Source organism: Ursus maritimus, unplaced genomic scaffold (assembly GCF_017311325.1).
Source record: "Ursus maritimus isolate PB19 unplaced genomic scaffold, ASM1731132v1 scaffold_7, whole genome shotgun sequence".
Classification (NCBI taxonomy): domain Eukaryota; kingdom Metazoa; phylum Chordata; class Mammalia; order Carnivora; family Ursidae; genus Ursus; species Ursus maritimus.
This window is the reverse complement of record NW_024426885.1, coordinates 9,746,350-9,768,427: the sequence shown is the minus strand read 5'-3', so window position 1 is coordinate 9,768,427 and position 22,078 is coordinate 9,746,350. Positions and strand designations below refer to the sequence as shown.

At 46.7% G+C, this 22,078-nt stretch overlaps 1 pseudogene; it reads left to right on the top strand.

The window, feature by feature from the left end:
* Positions 1–20,205: 20,205 nt before the first annotated feature.
* Positions 20,206–20,732, top strand: LOC121101242 (annotated as a pseudogene).
* The last annotated feature ends 1,346 nt before the right edge of the window (positions 20,733–22,078 follow it).

The window sequence follows — 22,078 nt, the reverse complement described above, 5'->3', positions numbered from 1 at the left end:
AGGCCGGGCGTCCTCTGCTGCCAATGCGGGTGCTTTTCAATCCTTCTTTTTCTTCCTGGACGGGAAGAGATGTTTGGGCTGATGCAGCAAAACTGGTCTAAGCATTTGCCTTCCCCTCGCAGAACATGTGTTCCTCCATATTTGGAAGCCTGGCGGTGGGTTGTTTCTGAAATCCGATTCCTAGTGCCATGGGGATGACCTTTGGTCTACTTCCCAGCATTCACCTGCAGTCACACTGCTCCCCAGAAGCTTGCTCAAGGAGTGGGCGAGTTGGCAAGACACTCTGGTCATGATCTAACCGTGTTAATTAAGCCTCTTTATGGGCATGACCAGTAAGCCGAGGGGAGCACATTGAGGAGGTAAGGTCAGGGGAATTTTTTTTTTTTTAAATGGTCAGACACTTTAGCTCTTGATAAAGTGTATTTTTTAGAGCTGGAAAACGCCTGTTTGAAGATTGCTTTTAAATAGACCCTGGGCTCTGGAGTCTTCTAGAGCCAAAGAAAGGCTGTTTGTTTATTCAAGCAGTGGCAGTAGAGGAAAGATTTGAAGAAGCAACTTGACAAGGCAGTTTGTCATGTGGAGGCTTGCCAATTTTCTTGTCCAGCCTGCTGTTTGGAAGTGTGAGGGACATTTTAGACACGCATGCTGTTCTGCAGTGATCCTGTTGACACAGCAGAGCCCTTAGAGTCCTGTGAGTCACTGTTGGAGAAACTGGAAGGGGGGCTCAGAGACACTGAGGGGAAATGTGGTAGAAGAGTGAGATCTCAGGCCTGCGTGTGCTTCCCCCGGTTTGCAGAAGCGACTACTAGACCAAATGGAAATACTCGATTTTTTATGTATTTTATTTTTATTTTTTTAAAAAGGATTTTATTTGTTTGAGAGAGAGAGTGTGAAAGAGAAAGAGCATGAGTGGGGGGTGGGTGTAGGGGCAGAGGCAGAGGAGAAGCAGGGAGCTCCATGCAGGGCTCGATCCCAGGACCCTGAGCTCATGACCTGAGCCCAAGGCAGACACTTAACCGACTGAACCACCCAGGCGCCGTAAATGGAAATACTTGATTTTTTAAAACATTCAACAAATACTTGTGCCCTGCCTCTCCGTGCCAGGTGCTATTTTGGGCAATGAATCTAGGCTCCTGTACCACGTTATTCATAATGTCCCGTGGTGTTAGTTACTTGGAGCGTGGCAGGAGGATGGCAGGGGTCATAGGCAACTGTTTCCACGTCTGGTGAGGCCACATAAGGTAGGGTTCAAGAGCACGGGCTGGGTCTAAGCCCCGGCTCCCGTCATTTTCAAGCTGTGTGACCTGGTGCATGGGGCTTAACCTCTCCGTTCGGGGTGTTCTTATTTGTAAGATAGGGTTGTTGTAAGGACTGAATGAGTTTAAATAGGTAAAGCTCTTAGAAGAACAGAACTTGGCACATGGAAAGTATTTATAGCACTAAGTTCGCTGTTATTATTATGGCAGGAAAGTGCTGGATTGGTGTTGGATGGTACTCTTATTGTGGAAAAAGCATCGGACTTCAAGGAAGAAGACTTGGCCAAGCCATTGAACGCTCTGTTTCTCATCTGAAAGATGGGAAACATTATATTACCTCCCTGTTTAGCTCATAAGGATTTTATCAGGATCTGATAGATGTCAAAGCACTTTGAAAAGTGCGATGTGCCTTTTCCCTTGATGGTACTGGTGCTTTTATTTTATTTAAAAAAATTATTTTAAAAAGATGTATTTATTTATTTGACAGAGAGAGAGAGAGGGAGAGAGCACAAGCAGGGGGAGCGGCAGGCAGACAGAGGGGGAGAAGCAGGCTTCCTGCAGAGCAGGGAGCCCAACGTGGGGCTCGATCCCGGGACCCCAGGATCATGACCTGAGCTGAAAGCAGATGATTAACTGACTGAGCTACTCATGTGTCCCTATTTTTTTTTTAATTTTTAAAAAAGATGTATTTATTTATTTTTAGAGAGAGAGCCTGAGCAGGGGGTGGGGCAGGGAGGGGGAGAGAGAGAGAGAGAGAGAGAGAGAGAGAGAGAAGGAGACTCCCTGCTGGGTGTGGAGCCTGACGCAGGGTTCGATCTCACATCCCTGAGATCATGGCGTGAGCCGAAATCGAGAGTCAAACTGAGCCACCCCGGCGCCCCAGTACTGGTGCTCTTATGGCAACCCCATCCAGATCTGTTCCGTTGGAGAGAGATGATATTCTTCCTACAGATGAGCTTTCTATTAGGAGGAGGGGGTGGGGCTGAAAAGGCAGAAAGGCAGATCCTTTTTTCTGCTTTAAAGACAAATCTGAGCCCCTGTTATACTTCCTTTGGCCGAGGAAAGTTACCACGTGGTCCCTTATCCCCTTTAGTTAGAGCAGAGATCTGCCTCCTTATACCATCTGTCGTTTGCATCTGTCTGGGCTGTTAGACATGTCAGTGTCTTTCCAAAATTACTTTAAAGAAACCTTGATCATGGAATAAAGAGCAGGAGATTTATCTGCTAAATTATTTGCAGAATCAGTCGCTGCTGATAATGTGATTGCAAGGGAAGCCTGGCTGCAGAAGGAGTTTAGAGCCGAGGCCTGCATGACATTCAGACAAGTAGGAATCGGGTTACTATTTTTAAAAATCAGGACCCTGGTGTGAAAATGTCACTCACTCTGTATTGTTATTCTTGAGCTACCGTAGTAAAAATTTTTAACTCATGAGTCCAAAGGTAGTAGTGTTACACAGATAAAGAACATTCTAGAAGAGTCAGGAACACTTCAGAGGTTGAATTTACAGTGATTTAAAGTTTGAACTGTCTTGATACTATCCAACAGGGATGGTTGTCATCCTGGTTCATAGACCAGGGGACTAAGGTCTGTAGGACAGGGTGGAGCTCTCATTTCAGGGAATGGTTCAGCCACATGGAAATCATGCCAGCAGAGGAAGGGGTCAGCAGTCCTTCTTTTAGTTGAGGGATCAGCTCCAGCTCTCTCTGCCTCCTTCAACACTTCCCCATTAAAGGATGGAACAAAAACGCTTTTTCCCAGCTCTGGGGTCAAACAGAAATGGGTCCCTCTGGACTCCACTACTGTGTGATCTTGGCCAAAGACTTACCCTCTGCAAGCCTCAGCTCTCAGACAAGGACATGAATAGCACTTTCCTTTTAAGGTTGTTGTGCAGATTCAATCACATGGTTCATGGAGACCAGTAGCCCAGTGCCTGGTACTAAGTACTTAATAAACAGGAGCTATTCTTATTGTCATTTCCCCCCATATTCTGTCTCAGCAAAAGTGAATGGAGATTTTCTAACTGTAGTATCATGTTAGCGCTAGGGTGTGTGGCCCTGAGAGTTGAGGCATCTTTGATATTTTACCTTTGGACACAATTGGGTGAACAGAGCAGCCAGCCGCTCAGACACCTATCCTAGTTGGGGGAAACACAGCGAAAGCTAACTTGCTCTTCAGGCTGTGTGAAGGTCACGGGCACCACCCATCCAACAGAAGATTCGAGGTCTCTAGAAGACCCCCAGGTTCACATGGCGCAGATGATTTGCGCCCCCATGTCCCACGGAAGCTCCAAAATTGATTTCCAGCAACCTCAGCCTAGAAGTTGACAGAGCTGGGAGGTGGCACCCTCCCTTCCTGGGAGGACTGGGTCTCCTCTTGGGGGGCCCTGTGTTTACACCTCTGTGGTCACGGCATGGGGGGCTGTCTCCCCAGACTGTGAGCAACTCTAGGGAAGGAATGGAATCTCATTAATTTTCGCAGCCCCCACTTCCAGCATTGGTTCTGATGCCTGGTATGATTTAGATGAACGTAGAGAGCATGAGCAGGGGGAGGGGAGAAAGGCAGAGGGAGAGGGAGAAGCAGTGTCCCCGCTGAGCAGGGGCTCCATCCCAGGACCCTGGGATCATGACCTGAGCTGAAGGCAGATGCTTAAACAGCTGAGCCACCCAGGCACCCCTAGATGAATGTATTTTAGATAATTGAATGAATCAACAAATCAGTAAATACTTTCTGGAAGGTCTGGGTGAAATGAGGTATTTATCAAATGATTTGGCTGCATCAGGATCTGTAGTCACAATTGGTAAATTCCTGGGCTCAGGAGAGGCCTTTTGTATTTCCAGTTGCTGGCTTTGTGGGGCAGGGCCGGCGGGGTCTGTCTCTGGAGTCGGTAGGGGAGCAGCATCCCCTGAGAGGCGGGAGATTTCTAGCAACAAGGAGCAGGCAGCCACAGGAGCCCTGGAAAGTCTGGAGGAGCTCTTCTTGCCTGTCTCCTGGTGCTTCACCTCCGCCACCTCCCTCAAGGACAGGACCTGGGGCTCACGGAGCTCAGTTTCTCCCAAGCCCCCAACAAGCCACATGCCTAGGTCTGACCTGTAACCACTAGAGGAAGGGGAAGCTGTTTCTAATTCACATGCAGGTGCTGTCTGCTTAGAGGCCACACAACTGCCCGGAACAGCGTCACCCTCCAGGTTTCTCGAAGGCGCCCCCCAGGCTGGGGGCTGCCTCACCCTGTGGAACTGGATCATTGGCCAGGTTTAAGCAAGGTGAAAAGGAATGAGGCCTTGTGCTAACTGTCCTCAAAGGTGTGTTCCATGGAACACTAGCTCGAGGAGATGGTAACAGGTGGCAGGTGAACAAAAGGATCCTGTGGTCAAGAAACGTTGGGAAAAGGAGTTAGAGTTCAATGTCATTTGACCACGAAACTTCTCAGACCTTTTTATAGACTAATGTGCACTGTGACTTTCTAAAAGAGGGCTAGATAACCAGCGCTTCGTAAACTTAGCTGACACAGAACACTTTGTCTCCTTCAAAGCTGCTCTGATCAGTTCTGGAATGTACTTTTTTGGGTTGCAAGTGACGGAAATCCAACTTGTACCAGCAAAGGCAAACAGGGACTCAAGATCTCACGTAATAGGCTGGAGAGGGCAGAAGAGGCTGGACCCCAGGACCAGGTGGAACCAAAGGCTTCTGCACCACCGGGACCCTCCCCCTGGGCCCTCTGTCCCTCATCCGGGCTTCTCTCTGCCTGCTGGCACCAGTCTCTCTTTTGCAGGCTGCAAATGGGCTGCTGGTAATGCTTGCATTCTTGCTCTACAGAACCCACACCAGATTCCTGCCCCTCTCAGACTTTGGAGAGTCTTGTGTATACCCCAGTGGGCAGGGCTGTGGGACCCTGTGAAGGAGCACTGCTGGGAAGATGGGCTGAAAGGCAACCACTGCTTTGGGAAACACTCCTTGGGGTTATAAAAGCCCTTTTGACCTTTCTGACATTTAGACTACACTTAAATGAGATTTATTTATTTACTTAAGATTTTATTTATTTATTTGACACAGAGAGATTGCGCGTGCGAGAGAGCTCAAGCAGGGGAGCAGCAGGCGGAGGGAGAAGCTGAGCAGGGAGCCCGATGTGGGCCGTGATCCCAGGACCCTGGGATCATGACCTGAACCAAAGGCAGACGCTTAACTGACTGAGCCACCCAGGCGCCCCATTAAATGAGCATTATTTCAATTGAGTTTTTAAAACCTCTCATCTCTTTCTGTCCCGCAATTTGAAGTTTTGACTGTCCTTTATATTTTTGGATGCTGGTTTTAAATACTGCTTACCCAGCAGATGAACTTACTGTGGGATTGAAGGAAAAGTGACTACCTCTCAGAGTGGTTAGGGCCTCGGACGGGTGGCCCCAAGTTTCCAAGAGCTCATCATTTTCTTTGTGCAGCGATTCCCCTGCCCGCCCGCCCCCCCTCCCCCCTCGCCTGGGTTTCTGGCTGAATTCTGGTTCGCAGGCCCATGGGGGAGTGAGGAGCAAAATGTCTTTCCTCTAGGTGGCCCCACAAGCAAGTCAGACACTTGAAGATCTTAGAGCAGATATCCTCCCTTTCCCGAGGAGCAGATGACCGCCCCCCTCCCCCGAGTATGGTAGGTGTCCCCAGTCTTGGCTTTTGACTAAAGCCATCGTCCTACTCAGCTGGCATCTTGTGTGTCACCGCGTGTCTCCTCCATCAGAGCGGAGCAGGGGCCATGCTTGCTCGGCTCCCCGTGTCCCTCCGAGAGCGGCTCTTGCAGGCCCACAGCCTCCGCTCAGTCAGACGGTAAAGCAAATGAACAACCTGGCGCTTGACGATGCGGCCAGTGGCCCATTGAGAAAAGCTTCCGTGTCTCCAGACACTCCTATTGGATTTCTTCTCCAACTTCTCTTTCTTCTGGCTCAGAGAACTTCGGCAGCGCAGAGTCCAGGGTCTGTACAACCACCTGGGAACAGCCAGAACATAAGAAGGGACCTGGAGGAGAAGTCTGGAAGTACTGGGCATGGAGACTTGCACAGGTAAGAGCCAGGGTCGGAGGACTGGCCCGGCCCGACGCGTGGCCGGCTCACTGCCTGCTTAGCATTTGCTTTGCTCCATTTGCTTTGGAAAATTTACCGTAAAGTCCATGACATGGTCCTCAGTGGTGATACGGTCAAAGCAGCGGCTCATAGACTGCTTTGTGATTGCCTCGACCTGCATGATTAGAGAACTAATGTCATTCTGCCCAATGAAACTAGCAATCACGGCCTTCCTCGCATTCCAGCAATACTCCAGGTGGTTTATCTTCATTATCAGAACTTAAACTAAAAAGATCAAGGCTACCAAAGGACATATCAGGGGTGTCTCATGTGTGGCGAGTCGGGGTCTGTATTCCGGCCTGGTAGCCAATGAGGGCACTGGATGATGACACAGGATTCAAAAACTATTACTACAGTGACAGGTACCCTGAGTCCCAGGGAGGCTGGTGGATGGATTCTGGAAATTAAGAAGGCCACACTGGTGTAGTGGCACGAGGCCAGTGCGGGTGTGGCCCATCGGTCAGTGGCTCCTCATAGTGACCCCCAGGACATCCTGATTTCCCTGCTGTGGCTTTTGGGAAGAAGTCCAATACATTCTTCCCATGCAGTGTTTGGCACCCACAGGTTTGGGGGCGTTCCCAAGCAGAGAGCCAGCAGATGTGAACGTTCAGTCCCCAGAACAGACTCGGGATAAGAACACTGGAGGCAGTTCGTAATTGTCCGAGGGTTCGGTGCATGATCCGGTTGGAAGAACCCTCCTGGGGTTCCAGGAGGCTACAACTACAGGTCTTAAGGGAATAAATCAACAGGAACTCAAAGGAACAAAAATGAAAAATTGAAAGGTAGACTCCCCCCCCATCATAGACAATAGACAATGAATTTTTAGGTCATGAATGCTTTGTAGTATCACTTTTACCTAAGAGTTTAAGCAACATTTCTGTGTTTGGGCTTTAAACTCTGGAGGGTCATGGGTAAGTAAGAGCGACCCCTGGTGGCAGGAATTTTCATGCCTGGCTGGTATTATTTTCTGGGTGGTTCCGTCCGAGGTTTCCAAAAGAAATACTTCGAACCTCTTAGCCTGAACATTAGATTTCCTCAGGGAAGTGGTGGGGCAGAATGTTCTTTTTTTGCTGAGGGAATCATAGAATATGCCTTGAACGACACCTTTGATCCCTGTTGTCTGCAAAAAGGAGGCCTCCCTTGCCTCTTAGACACCACCCCCCCAACTGTGGCTGTTCTTCTTTCATGAAATTTTTGTCAGGATAAATGGACAGAGGTTTTAATATTTGGCTCTGATGAGACCAGATGACCTGTCTATATTGACTCTGGGTGATCACGGAACTAATGGATAGATTGCTCTTTTCTGGAATTCTGCAAAGGAATCCCTGCTGGCCGAGACCCAAGGTACAGCACTCCCCTCCCCCATCGAGGTTCTGGGATCTCTGGGGAGGCTTGGGAAGTATCTGGGGCCTGGGTCACAGCTAGACTGAAGAATAACAGCAGCTCAAAGGGCTTTTGCTTCTTGTTCCTCAGCTTTAGTCAATTATTATTTTTCCCTTGAGGAAGAATTGCTTCTCATTGCCAAGTGAATTGAGCGTGAAGGAGGTGCCTTCTAAGAGCACGCCCAAAGGAGCGGCTTCCTGTTCACAGTTAGAAACTTGAATTCTGCTCTCTAAAGGCATGGATGTCGGTGCAGGGCTCTGGACTAACTGACTCACAAACTGTCAAAGGGTGAGCGGGCTCCTGGAGTCAGGCCGTGTGGAGGACGAGAGGGCAAGTGCTGGCTCCGGGGGCTGTTCCCGTGACCCACACCGCCCTCGGCAGCCACCATAACGATCATGATAAATGTAAGGTTCAGTTTGCACATGGGGACCAGACACCATGCTGAAGGCTCTAGGCACACAAAATGCACTTTCATTTTCTTTCAGTCAATTCATTTCCAATTCCAAGTCCTTACTCTGCCAGGCTGGTGGGAAGGCCCGTGTTGGCCGTCCTTGGAAGTCCCCTCTCTCTACCTGGTGTATTGATGCCATCGTGTGTCCCCTCATCACCGCGGTGCCCACTGGTCCAGACCACACTGTCCCTCAGGCCCTAAGACCCCGCTGCTTTCAGGACAGTCTTGGCACCGGGGAATCTTTGATGAGGCTGGGAGCCCCGTGACCATTCCCTTCAGTGCTCTGTGCCCATCCCCAGTGAGCCTGCGGTCAGGAAGCAGGGAGGGACTCTCAGACGTTTGTCATTTTCTAAGACATGGCCTCTAGTGATCCACAAAATGCATTTGCCTCTCCCTTTGCCACATCAGACAATTAGCATTTTCTCTTCACATGATGTGTTATAGATTTTTGCAAAAGATTGAAGAAGCCATTGACCTTGTGCTACATTTTCTCCTTGGAAAAACTCCAGAGAGAAAGCACAGAAAGGCTTGCAGGGGCTCCTGCTGGACCTGGAGACAAGGGCAGAATGTGGGAAGGCCTACGTAAATCTTGCCTAATGACCCTCTGCACAGCGTTCTCTCCATTGTACAGATGGGGGCACTGAGGCTCGGAGCCCTATGTCATCTATGCTTTAGTGGTAGAAAGTCCATTGTTTCTGCCTTGAGGGTCTTCTTCCTTCTGAATCACTCAAGGATGGGGTTCCTACATCCCCAAGGGGGTTCAGTTTTTTATCCAAATGAGTCCCATCAATTCAACTGCCTTGCTTTCCCACTGCCACATGGTGTCGCTGTTGGAACTTAGCCCTGCATTGGTCAAACCCTGGCAGAGGCTGGGAGGCACCTTCCTGATGCCCATCCCTGCCCAGATCCCTGGCTCCTGAGGGAGGATGACCCCGCACTCCTAGGACAAAGCTGGGTTGTCCCTCTTACTGCTCAGCAATGTCCATTCCCAAGCACGGCTGCCCTGGGTACCCACGTCCAGTTCCACGTCCCCCGCCCACCATCTCATGAGCCTTCTTCTCCCACCTTGGGTACCAACAGCCAGGGATGGCAGCCCTTTCTTTTTAAATCCTCAGAACACAATCTCATCTGACAACCTTTCCCCAGATCGTAGAGCTGTTCAGTTGCACCAGAGGAAATGACTGTTGTCACATTGTGGCCATTTCCTGCGCTTTAACGCCCTACCTGCTCCTTCTTCCGTCGAAGGCCGCGGGTGATAGTTCAAAGATGACTGACTTTCCTCAGGGAGCAACCCTACACGAGTCTTTAGTGAATTTCTGGCGCCTCTGTCACTGACGAAGGCCTGGAAGACTCCTTAAGCTTGGAGTCTTAACCATGATCCACTGGTTCTTAAACGTGAGCCGGTATCAGGGTCACCCGCCAGGCTGGTTAAAACACAGGTCGCTGGGTCTCTTTCCCGGACATTCTGAGGCAGTAAGTGTGGGGCAAGGCCCAAGAATGAGCGTTCCTAACCCGTTCCCAGGCGCTGCTGCTGCTGCTGGTCCAGACCCGCTGCTTTATGCCCGGAGCTGTGTCCTGCCACAGGCTGGGTGCTGCTGGGGTTCTCCGAGGGCAGGGGTGGGGGATCTTGAACTAAAGGGGACAGCTCAAGAGGCCATTCGGGTGGGAGTAGAATTCCTGATGGGACCTCTGTGGCTGAGCAGGAAGCGAGCCCAGACTGCTGGCCAGTGTTCGCTAAAAACAAGGCCCAAGAAGTGAGGTCAGAGGGAGGAGACTTTATCCTGCAGGTAGCAGGAAGCTGGAGAAGTGCTTTGTGCTTTGTCTGTTTACATTTAAATAAAGATTTATGCAGGTGGGGAAAGAGTTCAGAAGATGAATTTAGGGCTTGGACTGGTGCACGGGAGGGGGAGGCCGGAAGGGAGGTAAGGGGTACCCCTGTGGTAGAGGAAACCATCCCAAGGCAGAACCCACAGAACCTGGTGCTGGCCCGGGTGTGGGCAGAGGACGTGGGTCAAAGAAGATGCTAAGTTTCCTGAGCAAGAACCCGCAGAAGGATCCAGCATCAGAAACAAGGACCTCTAAAGTGAGAGGACCTATAGGGAAACTGTGACCAATTTTAGACACACTGGAAGGAAGACCAGACGAGTCTCCTGGGAACCCTGGTGGCCTGGCCTTTATTTAAGCAGGTCTCTGGCCTGGGGAGGGGCGACAGTTTAATGGAGTAATAACGGAGCCTCGTGGCCCCCAATACTCCGATAGCCTCATGGTGTTTCGGGTTATTCACAAGTTATTCGCAGGTGGGTCTGCTCTCCCCAGTGCTCTTGTTTTCCTGACTTTAAAATTGTCTTGAAGAGCATGGGAACAGGTCAGGGTTGGGGTGAAGGAGAGTAAATGAAATCATGTGGGGTGCTGGTTCCCAGGGTCCCCAGATCATACGGTTTACTGGGGTGTTTGTAAAATCTTTAAATTCCTAGGGCCTCCCTAGTCCTTCTGAATCAAAGTCACTAGGTTAGGAATCTGTGTTTTTAATAAGCGTCCTGGGTGATTCTTAGGGTGGAGGGATTTCGGAAATATTGATCAATTGCCAGCTCTAGCTCGTACCCGTTAGAAATGCCGCATTTCCCGACCTCGCCCCTAAAGAGTCTGACATAGTAGGTTTGGGGTGAGGCTGAAAAATCTGTTTTTTCTTTTTTAAGATTTTATTTATTTGTGTGAAAGAGAGAGCATGAGCGTGAGGGGCAGAGGGAGAGGGAGAGAGAAGCTCAAGCAGACTCAGTGCTGGGCGTGGAGCCTGATGCGGGGCTCGATCCCACAATCCTGAGATCATGACCTGAGCTGAAATCAAGAGTCGGACGCTCAACCCCACCACCCAGGCGCCCCTGATTTGTGTTTTGATAGGACCTCTCTGGTTGCTGTATAGAGAATGTCAGGGGGCAAGACTGGAGGCCAGAAGGTCAGAGGGGAAACCGTGCAGGTCGTGGCAGGGTCTAGTGTGCCTGGAGCGAGGCAAGGATCTCAACCTTCTATTCATTATCGCCCTCCCTCCCGCTACAGCAATCTTCCTAGACATTTTATTCCTAATTGCCCTCCCGTTCCCAGGAAATTTCCATACCATAGGTGTATTGTGTATGTACTGTGGATGACATGTTGGACCAGATAGTACTTTGTCATTACACTGTAATATCTAAGAGATTTCTCCCCCTCCCAAGTGTCGACTTTGGCCCCTCTGGGGCTGGTACTGGCCCACTGAGCACACGGCACTGAGGTGATTACACTGAAGGTGGAGAAACCAACACAGCTTTGATATTTTGGATATTTTGGAGCTGAGAGATGCCAGGACTTGCGGATGGATCGGATTCGGGAGGAGGGAGAGAACAGTTAAGGAAGATTCCTGAAGCTCTGGCTTGAGCCATTGGGTGGTGAGGACCATTTGGTGAGAGGTGAAAAAGTGGCAGAATCAGGCATATTGGCTGAGTCTCACGGTCACAGACCCAGTGTCCAGGAGGGAATCCTGTTGTCACCAGGTGAAGCTGGCAAGACAGTGTGCCAACTGTCACAGCCCTGGGTTCACCGGGGGCACACAGGACAGTCCTCCATCTTTGGGAAGAAAGCAGGACCCTCTCGTGTTTCAGGGACAGCTCACTTCCTGCTCCACACCCAGCACTTTATTTATTTATTTTTATTTATTTTTTAAAGATTTTATTTATTTATGTGACAGAGAGACAGCCAGCGAGATAGGGAACACAAGCAGGGGGAGTGGGAGAGGAAGAAGCAGGCTCCCAGCGGAGGAGCCCCATGTGGGACTCGATCCCGGAATGCCGGGATCACGCCCTGAGACGAAGGCAGACGCTTAATGACTGCGCTACCCAGGCGCCCCCACACCCAGCACTTTAAACACCTGAACATATGTCATCCTTTTGAGGGAAGTGGGGCAGATTCCTTATTCTATTTAGCAAACGTGGGTCCGCTGCTCACCACAGGCCAAGCTCTGAGCTTGAGGCCAGAGATAAAAAAGACAAACCGGTCCTGTCAGTCCCGTGGTAGAGAGAGGCACGTCAACAAATCATTCTAGAAAACTCGGTGCTACATGCAGGCTCTATGGGAGCACGGGGGCAGGAGAGAGGGCCTCGCTCTGCTGAGGGAAGGGAGAGTGTGCTCCAGAGAGACTAGCCTTGACATTGGGTCTTCAAATAGAAATAGGGATTTGTGGGGGAAAAGAGACAGTTCCAGGCAGAGGGCACAGCTGTCATCATTACGGAGCTAGAGGAAACAGAATCTAGGAAGGACTAGATTTACCAGGCTCTTTTTTTTTTTTTTTTAAGATTTTATTTATTTATTTGAGAGAGAGTGAGAACAGGAGCGAGGGGCTGAGGGAGAGGGAGAAGGAGAAGCAGACTCCTGACTGAGCAGGGAGCCTGATGTGGGGCTCGATCCCAGGACCCTGGGATCATGACCGGAACTGAAGGCAGGCGCTCAACCCACTGAGCCACCCAGGTGCCCCTTACCAGGCTCTTAAGTAGAGAATTCTAGAACTTCTTTAAGTCTGGGAAAGAGGGGATGGAGCATTTTCATTAAGTTCAACCTCTTGGCTTTTTCAAATATGCAAACTCTTACTTAACCCGGAAAGCCTCGGCATTTGGGTAGAGCAGCGTAGGGAACGGTAGAAAGATGGTTTGAAACATGGAATAGTGGACTTGAGATGCTGGGCGAGGATGTTCCTTGAGCCTTGCCTGTCACGGAGTCGCCTGCATGCGGGGCACGGGACCCAGGGCTGAAACTCACACCTCACCCCACGCTCAGTGTGGACGCCTGCAGATGCCCGGAAGGCCACGAGGAAGCGGGGGATCGGGGAGATGAAGAAACGCACCCCCCACACAGACGAAGTGTGGCCTGGTGGGGACTGGAATCCAGCTGGGTTCGGTGCTGCCCGGAAGCCTGGGCACAGAGCCATTCTGCTGAGCTCTCACGGGTGTCTGAAAACGTTTGTGTTGTATGGGCTCCATAATTAGAAAGCCAACCCCCGTCTGACCTTAAAACTTAATTTCCCTATAAACAAGGTCCATTCGCAGACCCAGAAAAAAGAAAAATCAAAAAGGTCTGTTTTACGAGCAGCGGCTGGGGCCAGCTCTTCATGAACGAGCCCCTGGTCTCCTGCGCGGTGGTCATCGGTCTGTGCCTTCCAAACAAACTTTTGCGAAGTTCCAGATCTACTCAGGAGCTCCTGCCAAGGCAGGGTGTGTCAGGCAGAGCCGGGGGCAGCCTCCGCCCGGCCAGTCCTGCTTCTGACTCATCATTTATCTCGGGCAGGAAGTAAACACAGAGAGGAGGGGGGGTAGTGAGCACCCCAACTTGTGACACGGGCTGAAAAAGAAGGTCACGCGCTGAATTAGGTGTGTGTCTGCTTTCTGCTCATCTGGTTTCAACAGAGCATTTAAAAAGAGGAGAGGAGAGGAGGCGGATTTTTCCATCCTGAGATAATATCCCACTTACTAAACAATTTGGAAAATACAGAGAAGTGAAAAGTGAGGGGAAAAAAAAAAATCACCAATGCGCTCAACAACGATAGACAGCTGCCCTTGAAATCTTAGTGTTTCCCTCCTGCTTTTCTCATTTTTTGAGTTCTTAATTGATGGTGATAGCTGTGTGTGTATATACATATATATTTTATATATTTAAACATTTAAATATATTCAAGCAACATATTTATTAACATACGTTTATATATATTTGAATATTTAAACAATGTATTAATATAAATATATGTGGTACATTTAAATAACTCATATACTATGTTTTAGAGCAGTTTTAGGTTTACAGAAAAATTGAGCAGTACAGAGAATTCTTATATATCCCCCTTCCTCCTATACAGTTTGCCCTATTATTATTTTTTTTTATTTTTTAAAGGTTTTATTTATTTATTTGACAGAGAGAGACAGCCAGTGAGAGAGGGAACACAAGCAGGGGGAGTGGGAGAGGAAGAAGAAGAAGGCTCCCAGCCTAGGAGCCTGACGTGGGGCTCGATCCCAGAACACTGGGATCACGCCCTGAGCCAAAGGCAGACGCGTAACACCCAGGCGCCCCGCCCTATTATTTTTTTTAAGTAGCCTCCTGCCCAGCATGGAACCCAGTGGAGGACTTGAACTCACAAGCTTGAGATCAAGACCTAAGCTGAGACCATGAGTCAGAGGCTTAATAGGGCAACCCCGGTTTGCCCTATTATTAACATTTTGCATTAGTTTGGTATATTTGTTATAGTCAATGAACCAGTCTTGATACATTATTATTAACTAAAATCTGCAGTTTACATTAAGTATTACTCTTGTGTTGTACATACAGTCTGTGGGTTTGGCAAATGCATAACGCCAGGTACCCACCATTGCAACATCTTACAGAATAGTTTCAGTGACTTAAAAAATCTCCTGTTTCCGCCTATTCATTCCTCCTCTCTCCCTCCCCTACCAGCCCCTGGTAACGACCGATCTTTTTACTGTCTCTATAGTTTTTTTTCAATTACCTCTTTTTATTGGTATAAGATACATTCTGTAAGAGTATGAAGCTGAGAGCTTGACGAGTGTTTACACTCCTATACACTCGTGTGTAATCAAGGCCCCCTCTAGAGCTAGTTCATTCCTGTCGCCCCAGAACATTCTCTCCTGTCACTTCCCGGTCAATACCTTGCTCAAGAAAAACAACTGTTCTGACTTCTACCGCCGTGAATTAGTTTGGCCACGTCTTGAATGTCACATGAATGGGGATTAAATAGCATATATACTTTGGTGTCTGGCTTCTTTTATACACAGCTGCTTGTTGGCTTTTTAAATGATTTTTTATCGTGGTAAAAAAAAATGATTTTTTATCATGGTAAAAAAAAAATATCGTGGCTTTTTAAATGATTTTTTATCGTGGTAAAAAAAAATTTACTATCTTAACCATTCTGAGTACAGTTCAATGTTGTGCAAATGTTTCTATGGTTTCTTTTCCTTTTTTTCTTTTTTTTTTTGAGAGGGAGAGAGAGGGGGGTAGGCAGGGGGAGAGACCGAATCCAGCAGGCTGCATGTGGCGCTCCATCTCACGACCCTGAGATCATGACCTGAGCCGAAATCAAGAGTCAGACACCAAACTGACTGAGCCACCCAGGCGCCCCTGTTTCTATAGTTTCTTAAGGTAGAAGCTGAGGTCATTGATTTGAGACCTTTTTTTCCCCCTTAATACAGGTGTTTTAGTGCATTTGAAAGTCTAAGTCTTGCTTTAACTACATGTGACATTTCGATATTTGTGTTTTCATTTTCATTTGGCTCAAATACTTTCTAATTTCCCTTTTAATTTCTTCTTTGACTCATGGGCTATTAGAAGTGTATTATTTAATACCCAAATACTTGGGGGATTTTCCAGATATGTTTCTTTTTTTTTTTGTAAAGATTTACTTATTTATTTTAATGAGAGAGAGAGAGAGTGTGTGTACATGCACACGAGTCAGGGGGGGCAGAGGGAGAGCACCTCAAGCAGACTTCCCACTGAGCGTGACTTCCCACCACACACCGATCACCACATGTGGCTCCATCCCATGACCCATGAGATCATGACCTGAGCCGAAACAAAAGTCAGATGCTTAACCAAACAAGCCACCCAGGTGTCCCCAGTTATCTTTTGTTACTAATTTTTAATTTAATTCCATTGCAGCCAGATGATATACTTTGAATAATTTGAATGTTTTAAAATTTATTGTGACTTCTTAAAAATGGGTAGAGTATGGTCTACCTTATAAATGTGTCATTTGCTCTTGAAAAGAATGTAATTCTGCCACTAATGGATAGTGTTTAATAAATAGCAATTGGGTTAAGTTGCTTGATAGTGTTCTTCTGGTCTTTCGTATCTGTACTGGTTTTCTATCTGCTTGTTCAGTCAATTATTAAGAAAGGGGTCTGGAACTATCAGTTTATAATTGTGGATTTGGCCATTTCTTTTTTTTTCCATCAGTTTTTGCTTTATGTATTTTGAAGCTCTGTTATTAAATAAACTTTTAGAATGTTTATGTCCTATTGATGAATTGAACCTTTTATCATTATGATGATCTTCTTTATTGACTGGTAATATTCCTTGCTGCAAAATCTGTTTTGTTCAATATAATACAGACATAGTAGCTTTCTTTTCATGAGTATTGTCACAGTATAGCTTCCCCCCCATTCTCCTACTTTTAAACTATCTGTGTGTGTGTTTTTTTAAAAAAGATTTTATTTATTTATTTGACAGAGATAGAGACAGCCAGTGAGAGAGGGAACACAAGCAGGGGGAGTGGGAGAGGAAGAAGCAGGCTCCCAGCGGAAGAGCCTGATGTGGGGCTTGATCCCAGAATGCCGGGATCATGCCCTGAGCTGAAGGCAGACGCTTAACAACTGAGCCACCCAGGCGCCCCTAAACTATCTGTGTTTTTAAGCAAAATTTGAAATGATTTTCTTATAGACAGCTTACAGTTGGGGCTTCCTTTTTTCATCCATTCTGAATATCGCTGCCTTTTAACTGAAGTGTTTATAACATTTACATTTAATGTGATTATTAATATGGTTGGCTTAAATCTACAGTCTTATTATTTGTTTTCTCCATTGCTTTTCTGTTCCTTTTACTCTCCTTTTTTGCCTTCTCTTGGAAAAAGTCATTATTTTTATGATTCTATTTTATTTCCCTTTTAACTTATTAGCCACAACTATTTGTGTTAGGTGGTTGCTTTAGGATCTATGCTATACATCTTAAATGTGATACAACCTGCTTTCAAGTGATATTGTACCATTTCACATACATTTAGAAGAGTCTTGCCCTATACAACAGTATACTTGCCCTATACAAGAGTCTTGCTCTATACAACCGTATACTTCTTTTTCTCCCCTTTTGGTGTTTGCGCTTTGTTGTCATACATTTCATTTCTACATATGTTTTAAATCCCACGATATATGTTATTTTTGCTTGACATAGCCAATTATCTTTTAAAGGAGATTTACATAATGAGGAAAAAAGAATTTATATTTACCAGCATAGTCACCATTTCTGCTGTTCTTTATTCTTTTTTTTTTTTAAGATTTTATTTATTTATTTGACAGAGAGAGACAGCCAGTGAGAGAGGGGGAACACAAGCAGGGGGAATGGGAGAGGAAGAAGCAGGCTTTTAGTGGAGGAGCCTGATGTGGGGGTTGAACCCAGAACGCTGGGATCACGCCCTGAGCCGAAGGCAGATGCTTAACCACTGCGCTACCCAGGCACCCCCTGCTGTTCTTTATTCTTTTGTGTAGATACTGATGGCCATCTGGTATTATTTCCTTGTGGTTTGAGGGACTTCCTTCAACATTCCTTGAAAGATAGGTCTGCTGGTGATTAATTTTCTTAGCTTTTAAATGTCTGAAAAAAAAATCTTTGTCTCACCTATATTTTAGAAAGATGTTTTTTCTGGGCAAAGAATTCTAGGTAGACGGTTCTTTTTTCTTTTACTACTTGAAAGATATTGCCCCACTGCACTCTAGCTTGTATGGTTTCCAACAAAAATTTCTGCCCCCCTTTCTTTTGTTCTTCTGTCCTTTCTTCTCCGGGTGCTTTTAATATTTTTCATGTTTTTACTGGTTTTAAGCAATTTGATGATGCTGTGCCTTGGTGTAAGTTTCTCCTTGTTTCTTGTACTTAGAGTTAGATTCTTATATCCACCGGTATATAGTTTACATCATTTCTGGAAAATTGTTCAGCCATTATTTCTCCAAATAGTTTTTAAAAATCTCCCTCCCTCCTTTAGGGACTCTAATTACAAGTATTTGGTTGCTTGAAGTTATCTCACAACTCACTGATGCTCTGGGGTTTTTTAATTTTTTTTTTCTTTTTCTCTCTGTGTTTCATTTTGAACTATTTCTATGGCTATGTCTTCAAGTTCACTAATCTTTTTCTCTGTAATGACAAATCTGTTACTAATCCCACCCAGTGTGTCTTTCATTTTAGACATTAGAGTTTTCATCTGGACATGTTTGATTGGAATCTTTTTTTTTTTTAAGATTTTATTTTTAAGTAATCCCTACACCCAATGTGGGGCTCAAACTCATGACCCCAAGATCAAGATTTGCATGCTCCCCTGACTGAGCCAGCCAGGCGCCCCTGATTGGGATCTTTTTTAGTATCTTCCATGTCTGTACTTAACACGCCCAATCTTCCCTCTAGCCTCCTGAACACATGGGACACAGTTATAACACATTTTAAAAAGTCCTGTGTACTAAATCTATCATCTGCCTAATTTCTGGGCTGGTATTGATTAATTGAGTTTTCTTTTCATTGTGGGTCATATTTTCTTTGCATTCCAGACACTGTGGGCTTTATGCTTTTGGATTCTGGATGTTTTTGTATTCTTATAAATATTCTCAAACTTTGCTTTGGGATGCGGTTCAGTTATTTGGAACAGCTTAATCCTTTCGGGGCTTCATTAGGTGGGACCAGAGCAGTGTTTAGCCCAGGGTTCACATTTTCAACTACTGAGGCAGGGCTCTTAGTATTCTAACAGATGTCCCATGAATTATGACGTTTTCCACTGTGTCTGGTGGGAACAGGAGCTTTTCCCAGCCATGGTAGCTTTAAGGGTTCTTCCCTATCAACCTCCCAGGTGGTCCGAACCTAGTCTCAGGGGGTGTTTGTACATATGCACGCCGATCAGTTCTTGGATATCCCCAGAGTTCTGTCTTTGTCCAGCTCTCTCTTCTCTGGCATGCAGATGCCCAGCTCCATCCCCTCAAGTCCGGGAGACTCTCGGGCTCTCCCTGTGCCACTTCCTCCAGGCCTTAGCTGGGATAAGAGCAGCACTTAAACTCTGTTGCTTTTCATCTCCAGGGATCACAGGCCTCTGTTTCTCATGTCTCCTGAAGCAGCCAGTTCCCCATTAGTCCAACCCCCTGTTGTGTTAATAATTCTTTATATGACACTTCCCAACCCAAGCTCTCTGAAAAGTCCAAAAAGCCATGCGTATCAACTTTCTTTCTCTGGTTTTATTTATTTATTTATTTATTTGTTTGTTTGTTTGTTTGTTTGTTTATTTAATTTTTTTAAAAGATTTTTTTAAAATTTATTTATTCGACAGGATAGAGACAGCCAGCGAGAGAGGGAACACAAGCAGGGGGAGTGGGAGAGGAAGAAGCAGGCTCATAGCGGAGGAGCCTGATGTGGGGGTTGATCCCATAATGCCGGGATCACGCCCTGAGCCGAAGGCAGACGCTTAACCGCTGTGCCACCCAGGCGCCCCTCTTCCTCTGGTTTTAAATGGAAGTCCAGCAAAACACCTGGCATTTATTTCGGGAGAGGTGGGGAGACGCTTCTAGAAAAAAAATAACGAGAGAGAGAATGCCATGGACAAGAACTGTTTTTCTTTCCTTTTCAAGAACAGCTTGTATTCCAGACACTTGTAGTCTCTTTTCTTTTTGTGGCCTCAGATGCCAGGTTTGACAGGACTTAATCTTTCCAAATCATCACTGCAGCTGTGTTCATGTTGGGAAGGAGCCTGGGATGGTTTTTATGTCTTTAACATGGAACCAGCTTGGGTCCCCAGCGATGTTTATTCATCAGTCGCCCCCACCCATACACACTTAGGCCAGTGGGATTATAGAGAGGCAAATCTCAACAAAACAGGCCCGTGACTAGCACATTTTTGAGCTCAGTACACATGAACTCAGCCTCACATTAGGTGACGTTGGTGACATCTTTTTATTCAGGGAATGCCCCAAATTCTCTGAAAAGATTTTCCAGTCATCAAGGGAAGATTCCAATAAGTTTCCTGCTTTTACTGTGCTGACGAAGGCAGAAAAATGATTTTATACACATTAGAAGTCTTATCAAGAAGGAATATTAACAAAAATATGTTTACCGCTATTTGTTCTTTCTTGATGTCAAAACAAAATACAAATACCACCATAACCCAGGCACACAAAAAACAACGGGTGGCATTTTTCTGTGGCTGGGTAGTAGGATTTAACTTAAAATTAAGAAAACATTGCTGATGTGATATTTCAGTGGCAGAGTGGTGGATGACCTTGTGCCGGACAAAATAGAGCTCAAGGCCATGAGCAGGTGCACCAGCCCAGTGAACACGGCTCTCTTCCCCCACCTCACCGTGGTGCTGTAGGCCGCTGGCATGTTCTTTATTGCCTGGTTCTTTGTTTATGAGGTTAGCCCCACCAGGTGCACTCAGGATGTCTACAAAGAGCTCCTCATCTCCTCGGTGGCCTCGCTCTTCATGGGCTTTGGAGCCCTCTTCCCACTGCTGTGTGTGGGCATCTACGTGTGAGCTCCCAAGGGTTCCAACCAGGTGGTTTCACTGAATTCCTGCTTCTGTAAATTTTTTTTTTTTTTTACTATTGCTGGAAGTGTCCCACCTGCTGCTTATAATAAAGGCAGATGTGTGACCAAAGAAAAAATAATAATAATTTAAGAAAGGGGCACGTGGATAGAATAGTCAGTTGAGTGACCCACTCTTGGTTTTGGCTCAGGTTGTGATCTCAGGGTCGTGGGATTGAGCCCCGTGTCAGGCTCCATGCTCAGTGGGGAGTCTTAAGGACTCTCTCTCTCTCCCCCTGTGCCCTCCCCTGCTACTTTCTCTCTCCCTCTGTTAAAAAAAGAAGAAGAAGAAGAAGAAGAAGAAGAAGAAGAAGAAGAAGAAGAAGAAGAAGAAGAAGAAGAAGAAGAGGCGGCAGCGGAGGAGGAGGAGGAGGAGGAGGAGGAGGAGGAGGAGAAAAAAGAGATGCATTTAAATGAGTTGATGTCTGGTCATGACAGTACTTACATGAATTGGAAGGACAATGACAGAAGCGAGTAACACCCGAAAGAGATGTGGATTCGTGCCAGCTATGGGGAGCTCTTGGGTGTAACAGGCTGGAAGCCCTTTCCAGCAATCCAGCCCAGTCTGGGAACCACAAAATTGGGTCATTCCACTGCCTTTTGGACCCCACAAGGAAGATGCTGAAAAAAGTTGGTTAGAAGACAGTTTTTGAATTTTCCAGTTGCCTGTCCTCCCCACACTATGTTGTATAATGGATTCTCACAAATGGACTGACACCTTGACCTCGAAGTCATATAAGTTCATGTGGCAGACTGAGCACTGAATAATAAGGATACTTTGGGGTTTTACCATTCCCTCACATATATACCCTTCTCCCCCATAACTCTTTAGAACCTACCAGCATTTTCCTCTTGTCTATTGCATGGGTTACACAAACATTGTGGTCTTTGTGTTTTCTGGCACAGAATGAGCACAGGAAAGAGTTAAAACTGGATTAAAAATACAAAGCTGAGTCTGACAGGGCTGCCAAGGTCAGTGAGCTCCCCGGCCTCTGTGCAGGAAGCATCATTTGGACAAATTAGGACCGTGTGTGTAGATTGGACCTAATCTGCTGGGAAGGCCAAGAAGTTTCTGAGGAGGTGCCTTTCTCCATGAAATAACTGGTTGTGGTTGAGACTTGGCAATCTCCCTCTATTAACTTGAGAATTCTATCCTCTGCACAAATCACTTAGAACATAAATCCTTTTCCAAAGTCCCTGAAATAGGCAGTACATCTCACAGTATGGGAGTTAACCAAAGTAGGGTTTTTTTTGTGTCAGTTAAAAAAATCACTCCTCATTTCTATATTCATTCTGCCATTCCATCATTCATTCGGCAAGTACGCACCAGTGCTAGACCAAGATATTAAACTAAAGGCGATGAATTCCCTCTAACCTCCAGGAGGTCGTAGCCCGCGGGAAAATAAGTGAGTGAGCAAGAACACCACGCAGGTACTGAGAGAGAGTCCGCACACGGGCTTTAGGAGAATAGAAAAGAGAGCATATGCAGCTCAGGAAGGGAGTCCGTCCGTGGAGGGAGGGATGTGGGGGTCCTAGCACAGAG